This window comes from Humulus lupulus, chromosome X, assembly GCF_963169125.1.
Source record: "Humulus lupulus chromosome X, drHumLupu1.1, whole genome shotgun sequence".
Taxonomy (NCBI): domain Eukaryota; kingdom Viridiplantae; phylum Streptophyta; class Magnoliopsida; order Rosales; family Cannabaceae; genus Humulus; species Humulus lupulus.
In genome coordinates this window covers 151,797,077-151,816,211 of record NC_084802.1, presented here as the reverse complement: position 1 = coordinate 151,816,211, position 19,135 = coordinate 151,797,077, and positions in this window count along the sequence as shown.

Below are 19,135 nucleotides of genomic sequence, written 5' to 3'. Positions count from 1 at the left end.
GACTCTTTTTCTCAGCTCTTTTCTCTCTCTTCTCTCTTCAGGAAAACACAAGAAAAACACTGAAAATTTTAGAGGAATTCAGCTGGAATTCAAGGGATTGAAGGAGTGATTTAGAGGCTTAGCTCAAGAATCATCCAGGAAATTTAATCAGTACTAAGGTAAGCATTGAATTCCTTTATTTTTTATTAGAAATTCTGAGTTATGGCTGAGTAGTGAGATAGTTGTGATTTTGATGTTAAGGGCACAATTAAGGTGGAAAAGCTTGGGAATTTGCTTGGATTTTCCTTAGAGAAGTGGTTCAGCAGATGAGGTAAGCTCTAATTCATGATTTAGAGGTTTCAATCTGAGTATGCATGGCTGGTTTTAGTGTTTGAAGTTCTTGAGTTTCTGAAATTGAAGATGGGATTTCCATGAGTTTTAGGTTGAGTTCTCAGTTGAATTATGTTGTTTAAGTCATTCTAAAAGTGTTGGAATTAATTTGTTTTGAATTAGGAAGCTTTGGGATGATTTAGGGTAAGGTTTAGGTGTTGAAAATGGTGGAATTTCTGGGCACGAAGGGAAGGGCCGCGACTCTTTTCTAGAGAGCTGCGGCCCTAGGATGCAAAGGAGCTGGGGAGGCTCGGCCAGGGGTAAGCGCCACGACGCCCAAAGGAAGGGTCTCATAGACGCCCAAAGGTGCGGAGTTTCCTTGGGTTGGCAGGTCATTATAGACGGTTCGTAGAGGGGTTCTCAAATATTTCTTCACCAATGACAGAGTTGACGAGGAAGAATCAGAAGTTTTTTTGGACAGAGAAGGGTGAGAATAGTTTTCAAGAGTTGAAGCGACGGCTTATTTCTGCACCTGTGCTGAGTCTTCCTTCGGAGGAAGGAAAGTTTGTAGTCTATTGTGATGCATCAAGGATGGGTTTAGGCTGTGCATTGATGCAGAATGAGAAAGTTATAGCTTATGCATTGTGGCAGCTGAAGGAGTATGAGCAGCGGTATCCGACTCATGATTTGGAACTGGCGGCAGTGGTATTCGCACTAAAGGTTTGGTGACATTATCTGTATGGCGAGAAGTGCGAGATATACACTGACCACAAGAGTTTGAAATATTTCTTTACTCAGAAAGATCTGAACATGAGACAGAGCGTTGGTTGGAGCTGGTTAAGGATTATGATTGTGATATCCTTTACCACCCTGGGAGGCCAATGTAGTGGTAGATGCTTTGAGCCGAAGGGGCCCAGGGCAGTTGTATAGTTCCACCTACATTTCAAGGGAGTTAGCAGATGAAATGTCCAGAGCAAGGATAGAATTGGTGGTGGGCCAGTTAGCTAATATTACCCTGTAATCGACCCTGCTAGAGAGGATTAAGGAGGGACAATTGGTGGATGCGCAGTTGCAGGAAGTCAGGCAGCATGATTTAGCGGGGATAGCTAAGGATTATTCCGTCTCTGAGACTGGTATGCTTCTATATCAGGGGCGGATTTGTGTTCCAGCAAATGAGGGGATCATACGAGAGATACTGGATGAGTCACACACTTGCCATACTCGCTTCATCCGGGTACCACGAAGATGTATCAGGATCTACGGACATTATATTGGTGGCCCGAGATGAAGAAGAATGTGGTAGAGTATGTGTCTAGATGTTTGACATGTCAGCAGGTAAAGGCTGAGCATCAGTGACCAGCGGGATTGCTTCAGCTTTTGGGTATTCCAGAATGGAAGTGGGAGGACATCACCATGGATTTTGTAGGAGGGTTACCCAGAACAGTGGGACATTGCGACTTGGTGTGGGTGATAGTGGACAGATACACCAAGTCAGCTCATTTTCTGCCAGTGAGGTTGACCTATACAGTGGAACATTATGCAGAGTTGTATGTGAGGGAGATAGTTCGTCTCCATGGGGTTCCAAAGTCTATTGTGTCAGATCAAGATCCCATCTTTACCTCCAAGTTTTAGGGAGCTCTGTAGAGAGCTATGGGGACTCAGTTGAAGTTTAGCACAGCTTTTCATCCTCATACTGATGGACAATCTGAGAGGACGATTCAAGTATTGGAGGACATGCTTAGGGCGTGTGTGATTGATTTTGAGGGGTCTTAGAGTAAGTATTTACCATTGATTGAATTCTCGTACAACAACAGCTATCAGTCCACGATTGGGGTGGCCCCTTATGAGATGTTATATGGGAGAAAATGTAGATCACCCATACATTGGGGTGAGATGGGTAAGAGGAGGTACTTAGGGCCAGATATGGTTCAGAAGACTAATGAGGCTATTGAGAAGATTCGAGCCAGAATGCTTGCTTCGCAAAGTAGACAGAAAAGCTACGCTGATCCTAAGCGTTGGAATGTGGAGTTCTAGGTTGGGGACCACGTGTTTCTACGAGTTTCACCACTGAGAGGGGTGAGGAAATTTGGAGTAAAGGGCAAGCTGAGCCCTTGGTTTATTGGACCTTTCGAGATCCTGGAGTGGATTGGACAGGTGGCTTACAGGTTGGCCTTGCAACCATCGCTGTCAGGAGTTCATGATGTTTTCCATGTCTCCATGTTGCGGAAGTATGTTTCTGATACAACACATGTGTTGAAGTATGTTTCAGATTTTGGATCGGAAGGACAAAGTTTTACGGAATTAGACAATTCCGTTAGTTAAGGTGTTGTGGAGAAACAGCAAGGTCAAGGAAGCGACCTAGGAGTTAGAGTAAATGATGCGGGATCAATATCCCGAGCTATTCAGGTAAATTTCGAGGAAGAAATTCTCATTAGGAGGGGATAATTGTAACGACCCTAAATTCGCTAGTATGTCTTAAGGGCCTTGATTAGTGTGCCGGGAGGGCATAATTGGGTTAAATGTGATTTGAATGATTTTATTGACTTAAATGCATAATTATCTGATTAATAATGCTTGTATGATTATATTGATGTTAATGTGATATATATATATGGTATTTGAGAGAACCACATTATTATGTGGGTAGGTTTGCACGACTCGAGGTGATCCTAGGGCTAGATAGCAGGGAAAACTCACAATGGGGCTTAGCAGTTGACTGTGGATAAGTCAGGGGTATTTCAGGTATCGGGTAGTTATTTAGACTATCGGGTTATGAAAATAAATATATGGAGATATATTTGAGGTTAGGAAGTCTAGGTGGGAATATTGGGGAATTTTACCGTTTTGCTCTCGGGGACGGTTCCGGCACCCCCAGCCTCAGGATAAGGGTAAACTGAATTAAAGGAAAACAGTAAAACAAAATAAGACCGAATCTTTTTCTCAGCTCTTTTCTCTCTCTTCTCTCGCAAGGAAAACACAAGAAAAACACTGAAAATTTTAGAGGAATTCAGCTGGAATTCAGTGGATTGAAGGAGTGATTTAGAGGCTTAGCTCAAGAATCATCGAGGAAATTTAATCAGTACTAAGGTAAGCATTGAATTCCTTATTTTTTGATTAGAAATTCTGAGTTATGACTGAGTAGTGAGATAGTTGTGATTTTGATGTTAAGGGCACAATTAAGGTGGAAAAGCTTGGGAATTGGCTTGGATTTTCCTTAGAGAAGTGGTTCAGCAGATGAGGTAAGCTCTAATTCATGATTTAGAGGTTTCAATCTGAGTATGCATGGCTGGTTTTAGTGTTTGAAGTTCTTGAGTTTCTGAAATTGAAGATGGGATTTCCATGAGTTTTAGGTTGAGTTCTCAGTTGAATTATGTTGTTTAAGTCATTCTAAAAGTGTTGGAATTAATTTGTTTTGAATTAGGAAGCTTTGGGATGATTTAGGGTAAGGTTTAGGTGTTGAAAATGGTGGAATTTCAGGGCACGAAGGGAAGGGTCGCGGCTCTTTTCTAGACCGCTGCGGCCCTAGGATGCAAAGGAGCCAGGGAGGCTCGGCTAGAGGTAAGCGCCGCGGAGCCCAAAGGAAGGGCCGCGGCGGCTGTCTTCTTCAAGGGATTCCTTAGGTTATATTTTTAGGGCAGAGCCACTGCTAGGCTTCAAGGGCCGCAGCCCTTAGGTGTGTACTTGAACATTTAGGGTTTTAAAGCACCGGAATCTAGCCTAGAGTGCTCGGGATCGATTTCCCCACCGTCCTTGGTGGAACTCGATGTCCCGGAAGCTAATATTGTACTCCGAAACCTTTACTGGAATATTAATGGAATACAATATCTTGGTTGTGACTAGGTGTTAAAGCTAGGGCTCGGGAACGGATCGTGCTCGAGGAGCGTCGCTCATAATCAGTTAACGCAGAAACTTAAGGTAAGAAAACTGCACCTGGTTGTATATCTATATTGGGACTATGGGTTCCCTAATGTGTATGCTTGAAAGGAGAGTATTATGCCATGTAAACTAAATAGTGAACCAATGGCCTAAGAGTGTCAAGGGTTACACTAGCACACAGGGCGCGACTTGGCCACTGGTACCCGAGGACAGCTTAACATGCACTGAGCTCGGTTTAAGCTGGCTGAAGTCACTGGGATAAGCAGAGGGTACGGCCTAAGTTGTCGGCCCTGATTATTATGTGGCATAGTTATTGTATGATTTATCTGTTAGAACGATTAATTGCATTGTTGAATATGAATATGTGTTAAGCGGTTAATGTGGATTATTTGGTGAAAGATCATGCTTAGTGAATTTACTATTTGTCATGATTGTTTGTGTTGCACATTATGTTTTCTTGCTGGGCCTTGGCTCACGGGTGCTACATGGTGCAAGTAAAGGTAAGGGCAAACTTGATCATCCCTGATTTGGAGAGCTCTGTGAGTGGAATGTACATGACCAGTTGCTCAGCCGCCACGATTGAGGTTTTGCCAGTTCCCTATAGCCATAGAGAACATGCCCCCACCTCCCCCGCGACCTCCAGCCCCTACTCAGGAACTGGAGGCACCAGCTAGAACCCCGCCACCGTGCGCATCTCGGTTAACGCCCAGGCCCTAGAGAAAATCCCCGAGGCCTTCCGAGGGACAGTCTATGAGACCGCGAGCTATATGGGGGAGCATTATTACAATGCCACCCCGAGGGACTTGAGGGAGATCGAGACGAGGAGCCCTGAGAATGTCATGGAGTCTTCGCTGGGGATGACCCTCACGGTAAGTTTACTTAGTTAAATTTCTTTGCTTTCTTCCCAGCACGTACCTTACTATCTATGTCTTTGCAGGCGGCTTTGGCTCTCACCGCGGCATAGCTCGGTCCAGGACCAGGATTGACGAGATCAGGGTTGAGTTCCAGACTACTCAGGCCGCTCTCGCGTCTGTCCAACAGCAAGAGCAAAGTGCCAAGGTTGCCCTGACAGCTGCCAAAGAAAGTGAAAAGGCCGCACAGGTCACCTTGGCCACTGCGAAGACCGAGCTCGAGGAGGCCAAGGCTAAGTAGTTGGAAGCCAAGGACACCATTGTGGCAGAGAGGGCGTCTTCCAGCTCCTCCATGGAGGCTATATTCTACCACTGTTGGGCCTTCAACCAGGATGGCGACTTCTCCTTTTTGGTTCCCAAGTTGTGGGAGCCATTCCTTGAGAATTTTAAAGCCCGTCTTCAACAGGAGCCGCCTTCTGAGACTAGGGAGACTTTTGCTGCTAGCGAGCAAGAGACTGAGGGGGTGACCTCGGCGGAGCAGCATGGGGGGGACCTAGATCTTTTTGTATTTTTTTTATCTGTAATAATTTATCACGTGGTTTTTCCTCCTCGAGACAATTGATTTCAGTTACCCTGAATTGCATCATTTATTTTTCTTTTTAATATGATGTGATTGATAAAAACCTAGTTTGCGTTAGTTTATTGACTTTTTCTTCGAAACTACAAAGAATTACCAGTAAATTTTAACCAACTTCTATGTTTTAGGATCTGGTTATGTCCAGGACATTAATTTGTTAAAAACTTAGTTCGCGTTAGTTTTATCGACACCTCGTGTTCTTTAAGAAAAACACTAAATCAATTTAACAAACTTCTAAGTTTCGGGACCTGGTTATATCCAGGACATTTATTTAAAAACTTAGTTTGTGATAGTTTTATCGACACCTCGTGTTCTTTAGGAAAAACACTGGTTAATCAATTTAACTAACTTCTAAGCTTTAGGACCTGGCTGTATCCAAGACATTTATTTAAAAACTTAGTTTACACTAGTTTTATCGACACCTCGTGTTCTTTAGGAAAAACACCGGTTAATCAATTTAACTAACTTCTAAGCTTTTGGACCCAGTTGTATCTAGGACATTTATTTAAAAACTTAGTTCGCGTTAGTTTTATCGACACCTCATGTTCTTTAGGAAAAACACTAGTTAATCAATTTAACTAACTTCTAAGCTTTAGGACTTGGTTGCATCCAGGACATTTAATTAAAAACATAGTTCTCGTTAGTTTTATCGACACCTCGTGTTCTTTAGGAAAAACACTGGTTAGTCAATTTAACTAACTTCTAAGTTTTTGGACCTGGTTATATCCAGGACATTAATTTAGAAACTTAGTTCGCGTTAGTTTTATCGACACCTCGTGCTCTTTAGGAAAAACACTAGTTAGTCAATTTAACTAACATCTAAGTTTTAGGACCTGGTTGTATCCAGGACATTGATTTAACAACTTAGTTCGCATTAGTTTTATCGACACCTCGTGCTCTTTAGGAAAAACACTAGTTAATCAATTTAACTAACTTCTAAGTGTTAGGACCTAGTTGTATCCAGGATATATGCCCCCCAAGTAAACAGAAAGGGATCTTTCTTAATTACTTGGAACACGCTCTTCTAACACTACCTGCACACAGAAACATACAACGATATACAAAAGTACTTCTCATTTTTTAATAAAACAAGGTGGCTTTCATAGTTAAGCCTTACAAAAGTATGACTATTGATAATATTTCTTTAGGTGTATAGCGTTCCATGTCCATGGGACTGCTTCTCCATTTGGCCGAGCTAGTTTAAAGGTTCCTTCCTTTACAACCTCTATTATCTGAGAGGGTCCTTCCAAATTTGGTCCCAAGACTCCATCCTTGGGATCCTTACCAGCTAAGAAGACTCTTCGGAGCACCAGGTCGCCTAAGTTAAAGATGCGTCTCTTGACCTTTGAGTTGAAATAATAAGTGATCTTTTGTTGATAATGCGCGAGCTACAGCTGCGAAGCTTCTCATTTTTCGTCAATTAGGTCGAGGGACGCACTAAGCAATTTGTCATTCTGGTCTTGGTCAAATGCCCGGACTCTATGTGAGGCTATCTTTGTTTCAACAGGAAGAACGGCCTCACTCCCGAAGGTCAGGGAGAAAGGAGTGTGACTCGTCGAAGTTTGGTGCGAGGTCCAGTACGCCCACAACACCTGGGGGAGCTGTTCAGGCCAAACTCTCTTGGCTTCATCCAACCTCTTCTTAAGGCTCGCTTTTAGTCTCTTGTTCACAGCCTTGACCTGTCCATTAGCCTAGGGGTAGGCCACAGAGGAAAAACTTTTAATTATGTCGTGCCTCTCGCAGAATTCGGTGAAGTGGTTGCTATCGAACTAGGTTCCGTTATCTGACACGATCTTCTTTGGTAGCCCGAATCGGCAGACAATATTCTTAACTACAAAGTCGAGGTCCCTCTTTGATGTAATCGTCGCCAGGGGCTCCACTTCTGCCCATTTCGTGAAGTAGTCAATAGCCACCACCGCATAGCAAACTCCTCCTTTTCCCATGGGTAGGTCACCAACTAAATCAATTCCCCAGACTGCGAACGGCCACGAGGACGAGATCATCTTTAGCTCAACTGGAGGGGCTCGGGCGACCGTGGTGAACCGTTGGCACTTGTCGCACTTTTGAACATAAGAAATCGAGTCCTTCGACAGAGTGGGCTGATAATATCCTTGCCTTAATATCTTCAAGGCCAGGTTTTGCCCCTCAGCGTGATCTCCACAAAATCCCTCATGCATCTCCTGTAGAATAGTTTTTGCTTCTCCTGGCAGAACACACCGCAGAAGAGGTAAAGAAAGACCACGCTGGTACAATGTCCCGTCTACCATTGTATACCTCAGAGCTTGGTAAAGTATCCTCCTCACGTCGTTTCGCTCTTCCGGTAACTTTCCTGTTGTGAGGTACTCGACTATGGGAGTCATCCAGGTCGGCCTGGGATCGATCATCTTGACCTCCCTCCCGGTTTCCTCTATGCTTGGCCTTCCCAAGAATTCCACCGGTACTAGGGCCAAGGTTTCGGTGTCCCCGGACGTGGTGAGCTTTGCTATGGCATCAGCATTGGTATTCTACTCCTGAGGTATCTGTTCAACTAGGCTGTGCTCAAATGCGGACAGGTCCTTCTATACCTTGGCCAAGTAGGCCCCCATCTTGGTTCCCCACGCTTGGTATTCTCCTGACACCTGGTTTACCACGAGCTGGGAATCGCTATAGCACTGGATGGAGCTGGCCTTCAACTCATGGGCCACCTTAGCCCAGCCAATAAAGCTTCATACTCGGCCTCGTTGTTGGATGCTTTGAATCCAAACCGCAATGTGGAGTGGAAACGATGTCCCTCCGGGGATATCAAAATGACTCCAGCACCAGATCCATTCTCGTTAGACGAACCGTCTATAAAGACTTTCCAAGAGGCTCGTACCGGTTCTTCCATTGGTTCCTCTTGGAATCCCGTGCACTCTGCTACAAAATCAGCCAGAGCTTGGCTTTTGATCGCAGTACGTGGCACGTACAGTATCTCGAATTGGCTAAGCTCGATAGCCCACTTCAAAAGACGCCCCGATGCCTCAGGTTTATGCAAAACCTCCCTTATAGGTGGATCGGTTATGACGTGGATTGAATGGGATTGGAAGTATGGCCTGAGCTTTCTGGAGGTCGTGATAAGGTAGAACGCCATCTTTTCCATCATCAGATATCTAGACTCGGCTCCGAGAAGCCTCTTGCTAATGTAGTAGAATAGTTTCTGAGATCGGTCCTCCTCACGGACCAACACGGCGCTGGCTGCATCTTCTGTTACAGCTAGGTAAAGATAAAAAAAAGGCTCTCCTGCTGTTGGCTTAGATAACACAGGCGGCTCTGCTAAGTGTGCTTTTAGGTCGAGGACAGCACGCTCACACTCATCGGTCCACTCAAATTTTTTATTTCCTCGGAGCAGGTTATAGAATGGCAAACACTTGTCGGTTGATTTGGAAATGAATCGATTAAGGGCTGCCACCCTTCCTGTTAGACTTTGGATGTCTTTTCGCGACCTGGGTGATGGCATTTCGAGTAGTGACCTGATTTTATCAGGGTTCGCCTCTATTCCTCTGGTGTTGACTATGAAACCCCGAAATTTTCCTGACGTAACCCCGAAGGTACATTTTTGGGGATTCAACCTCATGCCGTACTGTCTTAAAATCTTAAAACATTCCTTCAGATCGGGGACATGGTTATTGGCAGTTTTCGACTTGACCAACATGTTGTCAACATACACTTCCATGTTTTTCCCGATCTGATTAGTAAACATCCTGTTGACCAATCTCTGGTATGTTGCTCTTGCATTCTTCAGCCCGAAGGCCATGACCTTGTAATAATAAACGTTAGTTGGGGTCATGAAGCTAGTGTGTTCCTAGTCCGCAGGATTCATGGCGATCTGGTTACAGCTCGAGTATGCATCCATAAAGGACATGAGCTCGTGCCCCGCAATGGCATCTACCAATTGGTCAATTCTTGGCAAGGGGAAGCAATCTTTGGGGCACGCTTCATTCAGATCGGTAAATTCGATGCAGATCCACCACTTCCCATTGGGCTTCAGGACCAAAATAGGATTGGTGACCCAGATCGGGTATTTTTCCTCGCGAATAAAGCCACAGTTTAAAAGTTGAGCTACTTCCTCATCTAAGGCCTCAGCTTGGGTCGTGCCCAGGCGCCTTTGTTTCTGGAACTTCGCAGGCACGTTTTTGTCCAAGTTGAGGGTGTGCATGATGACGCTTAGGCTGATCCCTATCATTTCTTCATGAGACTAGGGAAACACATCTAGATTCTCTTGTAGAAATCTTAGTAGCTCCGCCTTCCTCTTATTACACACGTTTTTCCCGAGCTTCACCACCTTCGAGGGGTCTTTCGGATCCATGCTCACCTCTTCGAGTTCTTCGATGGCCTGGAGCTTGGATCTATCTTCACCTATCCTGGGGTCGATATCATCATTCAAGGGGATACCTTCCCCATTAGCTTCCTAAGGTTTTTCTATCTCAGGAATAGGTCCTACTTCCTGAGATTCCTCATCCCCGCTTTGAATGGTCATCGTCTGCTGCCCGGGTCGTGATTTTCCCTTCATGGAAATGTTATAGCATTCCCTGGCAGTGAGCTGATCACCTCGGACCGTACATGTCCCCATAGAGGAGGGGAATTTGACTGTGAGATGGAGGATAGAAGTTATGGCCTCAAATTCCATCAACGTAGGCCGACCCAGAATAGCATTGTATGCGGTGGGACAATCAATAACCACGAACTCGAGGAGCTTAGAGACAGTTCGAGGCCGCTCTCCCAAGGTTATTACTTTCTCGATTGTTCCTATCGATGTCGACCCTTCTCCGAAAAATCCATACAGCATCATGGAGGTGGCCATCAGCTCAGCGATAGACAATCCCATTTTCTCTAGTGTAGACCGGAACAGCAGGTTCACCGAACTCCCATTATCGACTAGAATCCTCCTAACTCTCTGGTTGGCGAGCTGGGCGATTATGACTAGAGGATCGTTATGGGGGAACTGTATGTGACTAGTGGCTTCCTCGGTAAAAATTATTGGTTGCCTCTCCAATCATTGCTTTTTGGGTAGGTACTGTTCCGGGACAAATTCCACTCCGTTATGAGCCTTCAACTCATTGACATATCTCTTTTGGGCACCTCTGCCCGTGCCGGACAAATGGGGGCCTCCGGAGATTGTGGATATCTCTCCTCCTATTACAGGAGGAGGGGTATCCTGACTTATCCGGGGCCCAGGTGATTTACCGGAGCTTCCGGGGCTAGCTGACTAGTAGGAACCCAGTTCCGCGCATATTGAGCAAAGGGTCCGGCTATGATGAGTGTCTCGATCTCATCCTTCAAATGCCTACAATCATCATTATTGTGGCCAATGTCGTTGTGGAATTGACAGAACTTGGAAGGGTCCCTCTTAGCCTTCTGGTGCTTCAAAGGCTCCGGCTTTTTCCAGGGGAGGCGGGCAGAATTTTCTAAGAAAATGTGTTCCCTCGTGTTTGTGAGCTCGATATAAGCCACGTAGACTGGCTTAAACTTTTCCACGGGCTTTTTCTTCTTTGGACCGTGCTGGCCGCCCTTGCCGCTCCCTTTTCTCTTACCTCCACCCCCTTGGTTATTCTGTGCAACGGTTTGAGTCATTTGTACGACATCCGTGTCCACTCCAACAGGCTGATCAAGGGTTTGGCTGGTTCCTGTGACCGATTCTCGTGCCTCTTCCAAGTGTATCCATTCCTAGGCCTTGTTCAGGAACTCATCCACGGTGCTGACACCTCTTCTCTGTATCTCTTTCCATAGCCTGCCTCCAACGAGGATTCCCATCCTCAAGGCCATAAGCTTGGAACTATCGTCTGCATCCCTGGCTCGAGCTGCGATGTTTTTGAACCTACTCAGGTAAGCTTTCAAAGGTTCCCCGGGCTATTGCTTCACGTTCGCCAGAATGTCAGCTTTGACGCGGGCAGCTTGAGAAGCTCAGAACGCCCTTTTGAAGTCGGCAGATAAAAATTTCCACGAGCTGATGAATGCTTTTTACACTGCTTGAACCACTGCTTAGCTAGTCCGACTAAGGTGGAAGGGAATATCAAACACCTCAGCTCGGGGCCGATATTATGGGCCATCATCAGGGTATTCAACATACCCAAATGATCCGATGGGTCTCCGTCTCCATCGAATTTAGACAGGTAGGGCATCCAGAAACCCAGCGGGTATGTTGTGGCTGCTATGTTGGAGGAAACAAGCTCGAGTTCGTCCCCCGAGTCATACTCGTCCTTCTTCTTTTCTGACAAGATCTTCTTCATTAGCTCCTCCATCTGAGCTAAACGTTCTAGGGTCTGGTCCTTAATCCCTTGGTTGTTCTGGGGCTGTTCAACAGCTCCAATTCCATTGTACGCGTTAGGCGGGTTATTGTCCCTCCAAGCTTGAGCTTGGTTAGGTGGGACATTCCCACTGTCACGTACTTCAGAAGGACCATCCTCTCGGCGAGCATGACCTCCATTTCTGGCCGGACTCCCCCTCTGCAAGTTGAGGCAATCTCGAAGGTCAACCCTCGAGGTGGCCCGAGGGCTTTGCGCCAAACTTAAGCGATTACGCAGGTCTCCACCAGACCTGCCACTTCGGTGGCTCCCGGTCCAGTAGCTCCCGTTGGAAAAGCTTGGAGCGTGCTGCTGGGGGTGAGGATCTGGGACTTCCCCACGTGCTCGAATGCAATGGGAAGGATTGGCAGGAGGAGGATTTCTTCTGCTGCTCCCATGTGTCAGAATGTCTCGAACTAGACAGGGAGGAGATGGGTATCTTATTGGCGACATGGGATGCCTAACTGGCGAAGCGATCCTAGTCCTATCCGGGCAGATCAAATTAGCTCGCGACCGTTCTACTCTACCATCTCAAGTATTTTGCGCCCGACAGTCTGACCGCGGCATGGGAGGGCTAGTCGGAGCAAGCTGTCTACGCGAGCCTTTCCCAGATCTCCTCCGCGAGTTGCCACGAGCCCTTCTGGGCGCGTTCGACGGTGGGATCGAGCTAGGAGTCGAGGTTCGAACTGATCGACCGAATTGCTGATTGGTCCTTGGAAACTCCTCAAACATAGTTTCCTGGTTATGGTGTGACATGGGTGCAGAACTCGGGGTTGAAGTTCTGACTGATCGACTGGGTCAAGGCCGATTATCCCTGCGGGACTTGTGAGTCACACTTTGCCTCTTTCTGAAGTTAGCGTCGGCTGCAAGAGGGGGTAGCCGGGCTAAGACTTCTACGATTTGCTTACATGCTCCAGATAGCTGACTCCTCAACTGTATGTTCTCCATCTCTATCGCCGTTAGGAAACCCGGGTTCGTATTTGGCGGTCGGGGCATCGAACTCCCGGTATCGTCCTAGCCCATCAGCTGCTGTCCCGATCGCTGCTCGACCTCGGGGTTTGGTTTGTCGGATATGGCGGCATGGTGGGCCTCCTACCCATCATGTTGATCCGCCTCGTTACCATGCCTCGAACGAATAACCACCATGATCAGGTTTTTGTGATAGCACCAATCTAAATCCTCTCAATGAAAGCACCAAACTGTTGACGCGGTTCTTCGCCAACAGGTAATTATACAAATAAATAGGATGGATTAGTGCAAATTGGTGAACCGTAATATGAAAATAATTATATTATGGATTTAAGAAACTAATAGCATGGGAAGGTGGTCACTCCTTTCTTTTTAGGTGGTTCGAAGGTTAAATTCCCTCTAGTCCACCAGTCGATATTATTGATATCTCTTGACTATTTCTTACAGAGTGTTTCTTTACAAAAATATGCCTACCTCTTGCACTACCCAGGGTCTTGGTATTTATAGGAAGAAGATATCTGGGTTTGCAATGGGGTCATACCATGATCTCTTTATCCTTCAAGTTATCTCTGTGACGCTGATGATAAATTCCTAAACTTTGCAGTGAAGTGTGGTCTAATCAATAGGTAGGGAGGGATAATGGGCCGCATGGCCCAAATCAGGCGGGATGTCTGAATGCGCACGTTTATACTGCGCATTCGAGAAATCAGGAATAAAACAGACATCTGATGTCTGATATATGCACGTTTACATTGTGTGGTTGACTTTACAAGGATTCGGGTGTCAGATGTCTGCCGCTTCACGAGCTTAATGTGGCGCTAGCTTGTGACACTCATACTGCTGACACGATGCCTCCGAGTAGCAGTTAACTCTCTAATCAGCTTGGGCTGGACAAATGGAGGCCCGTAACAAAACAACTCTGGGTGGATGATTTACACGTGGCAGATCGAATTAGGCCCTTTTCTAGCTCGCCAATAGTGCGCGGATATTTAGGGCGTACAACATTAATGCCCCCAACGGGCCAAAATTACAAATATGCCCTTATAAGCTAGAAAGGGCCTACATGCATATCTAATACTAATAAACATGCAATAATATATTCATATAACCATATTAATCATGCATGCCACATAGTCACACATTTAACCAATTAGACACACATATAAACCAATTATGGCCTCCCGACACATTAATCAAGGCACCAAGCCCTATTAGCAATTTTGGGTCGTTACAGTCTTCGCGAAGGAGACAAACATTAATATGTTTAGGAATCTTATTCTCCTTCCCAAGTATTATTTACTCAGCAAAATAAGTAGAAAACACCCCACAATCACTGCTTATTGGAAACAAACAAAAACAAAAAACAACTAAGAACATATAAACAAAATGACACAAAGAAAAAAATAACTAAAATTAATCAAACAAACTAACCAATCAATTTGTTGAGGAATGCCTCTAGCAATGCTCAAATTCAAAGCATCATTCTCTGCCACATCATTAAGACTAACATCAATATTTATATCTTGACAATCATAGAAAACAATCTTCTCTAATAGAAGAGGAATTAAAATAGAAAATGCTTCAACAAAAGAATAAAGTATGATTTTCATGCTTTGCACCAGACATTGAATCATACACCTTTAGTGATCTCTGCTGTATATCAAAGTGCAACACAATCTAATGCATAAGAGCTTTCACATTAACATGCATAACAAAATGCATAGAGGTATAGGGAACCATTAGTCCCAACATAGTCACATAACCGGGTGCGGGTGCAGTTTTCTTACCTTTAATTCCAAACGCTCTGATTACGAGAAATGACCCTTGAGCACGATCCCTTTCCCAAGCCCTAGCGTACACCTAGTCACAACAAAGATAAGGGATTCCATCAATAATAATTGCATAAAGGGTTTCGGACCATGTTTTAGCCTTCAAAACATCGAATTCCACCAAACACGGTGGTGGAATCGATCCCGAGCACGTTAGGTTAAGTTCCCACACCTAAAACCTCCTTAAAGCAAAAAATGTTCTTAAGAATCGCTGCCCTAAGCCCCCCCATGTCGTGGCCCACCTCCTACCAGAGGCTTAGCCTCCCCAAACAGCACACACGGGCCGCAGCCCTACACTCCCCATGCCGCAGCCCACCCTTCATTTCAGCTCCCATCTGTTCTAAAGGGTCGCAACACACCAAGAACAAAGCCGCGGCTTGACCCCTTCAGACCCAGAAAATTCACCATTTCCAGCAACCAAACCTCTCTCAAATCAACCCAAAACCATCCCAATGACATAATTTAATTATCACAATAGTTCTAATATACCCCCAGCAACAAAACCCATAAGAAAACTAGCTTAAAAACTCATGAAAATCACACTTCAATCCTTGAAACCCAAAAGGTCATAACCTTCTTAAAACAGCCAGCAGTTCCCAGAATTCAAATGCTAAACCATAATTAAAAGCTTGCCTTTACTGAAGAAAAAATCCACCAAGTAGTTGCTGAGCTAATTCCCAAGTCCTTGGCCTCAATTCAAGAAATTCGTAGCCCAAAATCCCTCCTTAGCTTCAAAGGTTAGCTTGAGAAAGAGAGAGAGAGTTTAAGAAAGAGATGAGTGAGCTGAGAGAAAGAGAATGGTCAGTTTAGGAGTTTCTACTTGTTTCTTTAGTTTTGTTTGATCTAACTTAGGTTACTTAAGTTAATCCCAAAGCCCGGGGTACCACAAACGTCCCCGAGGGCAAAATGATAAATTTCCCCAATATTCTGTCCTAAGTTCTCTAACTACAAATATATCTCCAATTATTTATTTTCATAACCCGATAACCCAAATAAATGTCTAATACCCAAAATACCCCTTGACTCGCCCCGAGTCAGGTATTGAATCCCATTGTGACTTTCCCGCTAACTGGCTCCCTAGGATCGCCTCAAGACGCATGCTGCAAATATATCCACATAATAATGTGGCCTTCACAATTATAACATATAATCACACTTATGCCCTCAACGGGCCAAAACTACAAATATGCCCCTTTACGCTAGACAGAGCCTACATGCATACTAATAACCATAAACATGCATCTCATATATCCATATAATCATATAGGCATGCTTATAACAGAATCATGTATTAAATAATTTAAATCACCCATAAACCAATTATGCCCTCCCAGCACACTAATCAAGGCCCTTAAGCCTTATTAGTGATTTTTGGGTCGTTACATAGACAGTGGGGTGATTATAAACCTGTTATCATTGCCTGATTAGCCGAGTCATTGATTGTAGATAAACTTGGAGAGTTATGCCTCAAAGGCGATCAATTTGACTAGCCAACATCGGGGTCGAGGTTAGAGATGATGATCAGGGCCAGAACCCTCCGTCTGTCCCTGAGAACTGGCAGCAGCTGCTTGCTGACATGAAAGCTAGACTTCAGAGTCAAGAGGAATAGATTCATTTTTTGAGGCAGTAGGCTCCGCCAGGGAGTGCTGCACCTGACTTGCCACCTGTTGTGGAACCAGTAATACAGCTACCTGAGATGTGGAATAGGTGGGAGCTGCTCTATGAAAGATTTAGGAGGCAGCATCCTCCAATCTTTGAGGGAGGACTAGATCTACTTAGGGTTTAACAGTGGATGAGTTTTTGATCACCTCCATCTTGGACTTCATGAGGATGGAAGGTAATGATAGGGTGGCCTGTGCCACTTACATGCTTCGAGATGATGCCTGCATTTGGTGGGAGTTAGTATCCCAGACTCGAGATGTTTCTACCTTGAGTTGGGATGAGTTAAGAGATTTGTTTAACCAAAAATACTACAGTATTGTTGTCAGGGTGGCAAAGGTGAATGAGTTCATCGGGCGAGTAGCGCACAGCATGTCAGTTAGTGAGTATGCTCTAATTTTTGACAGACTAGCGAGGTTTGCACCTGATCTATTGCCTACAGAAGTAGCCAGGCAATACAGGTTAGTTTGAGGGCTGAATGCTATGATAGCCCAATATGTGCGGATCAAATCGGTACCTAGGTATACAACTTATGCCGAAGTGGTTGAAAAGGCCCTCACTATCGAGGAGGCAGAGAACAAGATATGGAGGGAGAGCGCTGGAATATTAGATGTTCGGAGGGCAGTGCCTCCACTTACAGGGTCTGGTAGGAGCGGAGGCCCCAGTGATCAGAAGAGGAAGACCGCTGACACCTCGACCACTGTTGATCCTGATAGGAGGGGTCGGGGTGTCCAGGATGGCCGCCAAGGTGGCGATGAGACACAGAGAAGCTATCCAGAGTGTGCTAGTTGTAGGAAGCGCCATCTGGGTGAATGCAGGGTGAAAGGTTATTACTTGTGTAGAGTGATTGGGCACCTGAAGAAAGATTTCCTGACCTTGAAGAAGGAAGAACTAGGGTAGGCGAACAGCTAGACTCTAGCTCGAGTGTTCACCTTTCTAGCGCTGGCTCTTCATATACTTTATTGATTAACTCTGGTGCCACACATTCATTTGTTTCTAGAAAAGTGATTGATATATTGTTTAGGCCTAGTGCGTATTATATTGCGGGGTTTGGGACTATAGTGTCTATGGGGGAACAGGTAGTTTCTAGGAGATGGATTAGAGCACTGTCAGTGATGGTAGACTTCCAAGTCAAAGTCTTCATTTTCTCTAGATTTTGCCAAGTATCTGTAACGACCCAAAATTACTAATAAGGCTTAAGGGCCTTGATTAGTGTGCGGGGAGGGCATAATTGGAAGTTATGTGAATTAATGGTGTGATATGCATGGTTATGTGAAATGCATGTTTATGAGTATTGGATAAGCATGCGGGCCCTATTTGGTTGCAAGGGCATAACTGTAATTTTGGCCCGTTAGGGCATAACATGATTATTTGTGATAAATAACTGTAATTATTTATGGCTAGTTTGAGTGTTCTTGAGTTTGTGGGTTCAAAGATTGAAATGTTGTTTTGATGAGTTTCTAGCCTAGATTTCTGCTGGGTTTTGCTGTTGGAAGCATGTTAGAGAGTTGTGATAATTTAATTGTGTTATTGGGATGGTTTAGGGTGCACTTGGATGAGGTTTGAATATTAAAAATGGTGGTTTTTCTGGGTTCGCAGGGCTGGGCCGCGGCTCTGTTCTGGAGTGTCGCGGCCCTACGGAGCAAGGAAGAGCCAGAAAGGCTCTGCGGTAGGGGAGCGCTGCGGCGCATGTCTGTGATCAGAGAGGCCTAGCCTATTTTTTTTGGGGGCGGGTCGTGGCGCAGGTTTTTAGGGCCACGACCCTAGAGGGCATTTTTGGCTAAATGGAGGTTTTAAGCGCGGGGACCTAACCTAGAGTGCTCGGGATCGATTCCACCACCGTGTTTGGTGGAATTCGATGTCCCAGAAGCTAGAACTTTACCCGGAAACCTTTTTTCGAATATTCATGGAATTCCTTATTTTGGTTGTGACTAGGAAAAAGCTAGGGCTCGGGAAACGGATTGTGCTCAAGGGGAAACTCTTGTAATCAGAGCGTTTGAAAATTAAAGGTAAGAAAACTGCACCCGGTTGTGGATTTGTATTGGGACTAAGGGTTCCCTATTTTGTATGCTCTTTAAGAGGATGGTATTATGCCATGTGAATTGTAAATGGATGGCATCACGCCATATAAATAGTAAACGAACGGCCTAAGAGCGCTGGAGTTTACACTTGCGCACAGGGCGTGGCTCGGCCACTGGTAGCTGAGGACAGCTTATTATGCACTGAGCTCCGTTTAAGCGGGTTGGAGTCAGTGGGATAAATATGGGGTGCGGCCTAAGTTATCGGCCCTAATTATCATGTGATTGTAAATATTCTGATGAATATGGTCTGCCGGTTATTTGAATGACAGATTATTAATTTGTTGATCGTTATTATTGAATAGGTGAATGTTGTGTACTGTTGAGTACCTGGTTGTGTCTTGTGAGATAGCTGGTTATTAATATTGATTGTGTTTTAAATATTATGTTTCTTATTGGGCCTTGGCTCACGGGTGCTACGTGGTGCAGGTAAAGGCAAGGGTAAGACAAGCTGACCATGGGTTGGAGAGCTCTGGGGGTGAGGTGTACATTGTCAGCTGCTCGACCGCCACAGTCGAGGGATTGTATAGGAACGAGAACCTAAAATGTGTATTTTTCCATTAGAGTGGCTTGATTGTTTATAAAGTTTGGAAATTCTGTAATTACGTTATTTAAACCCTGATTTGGG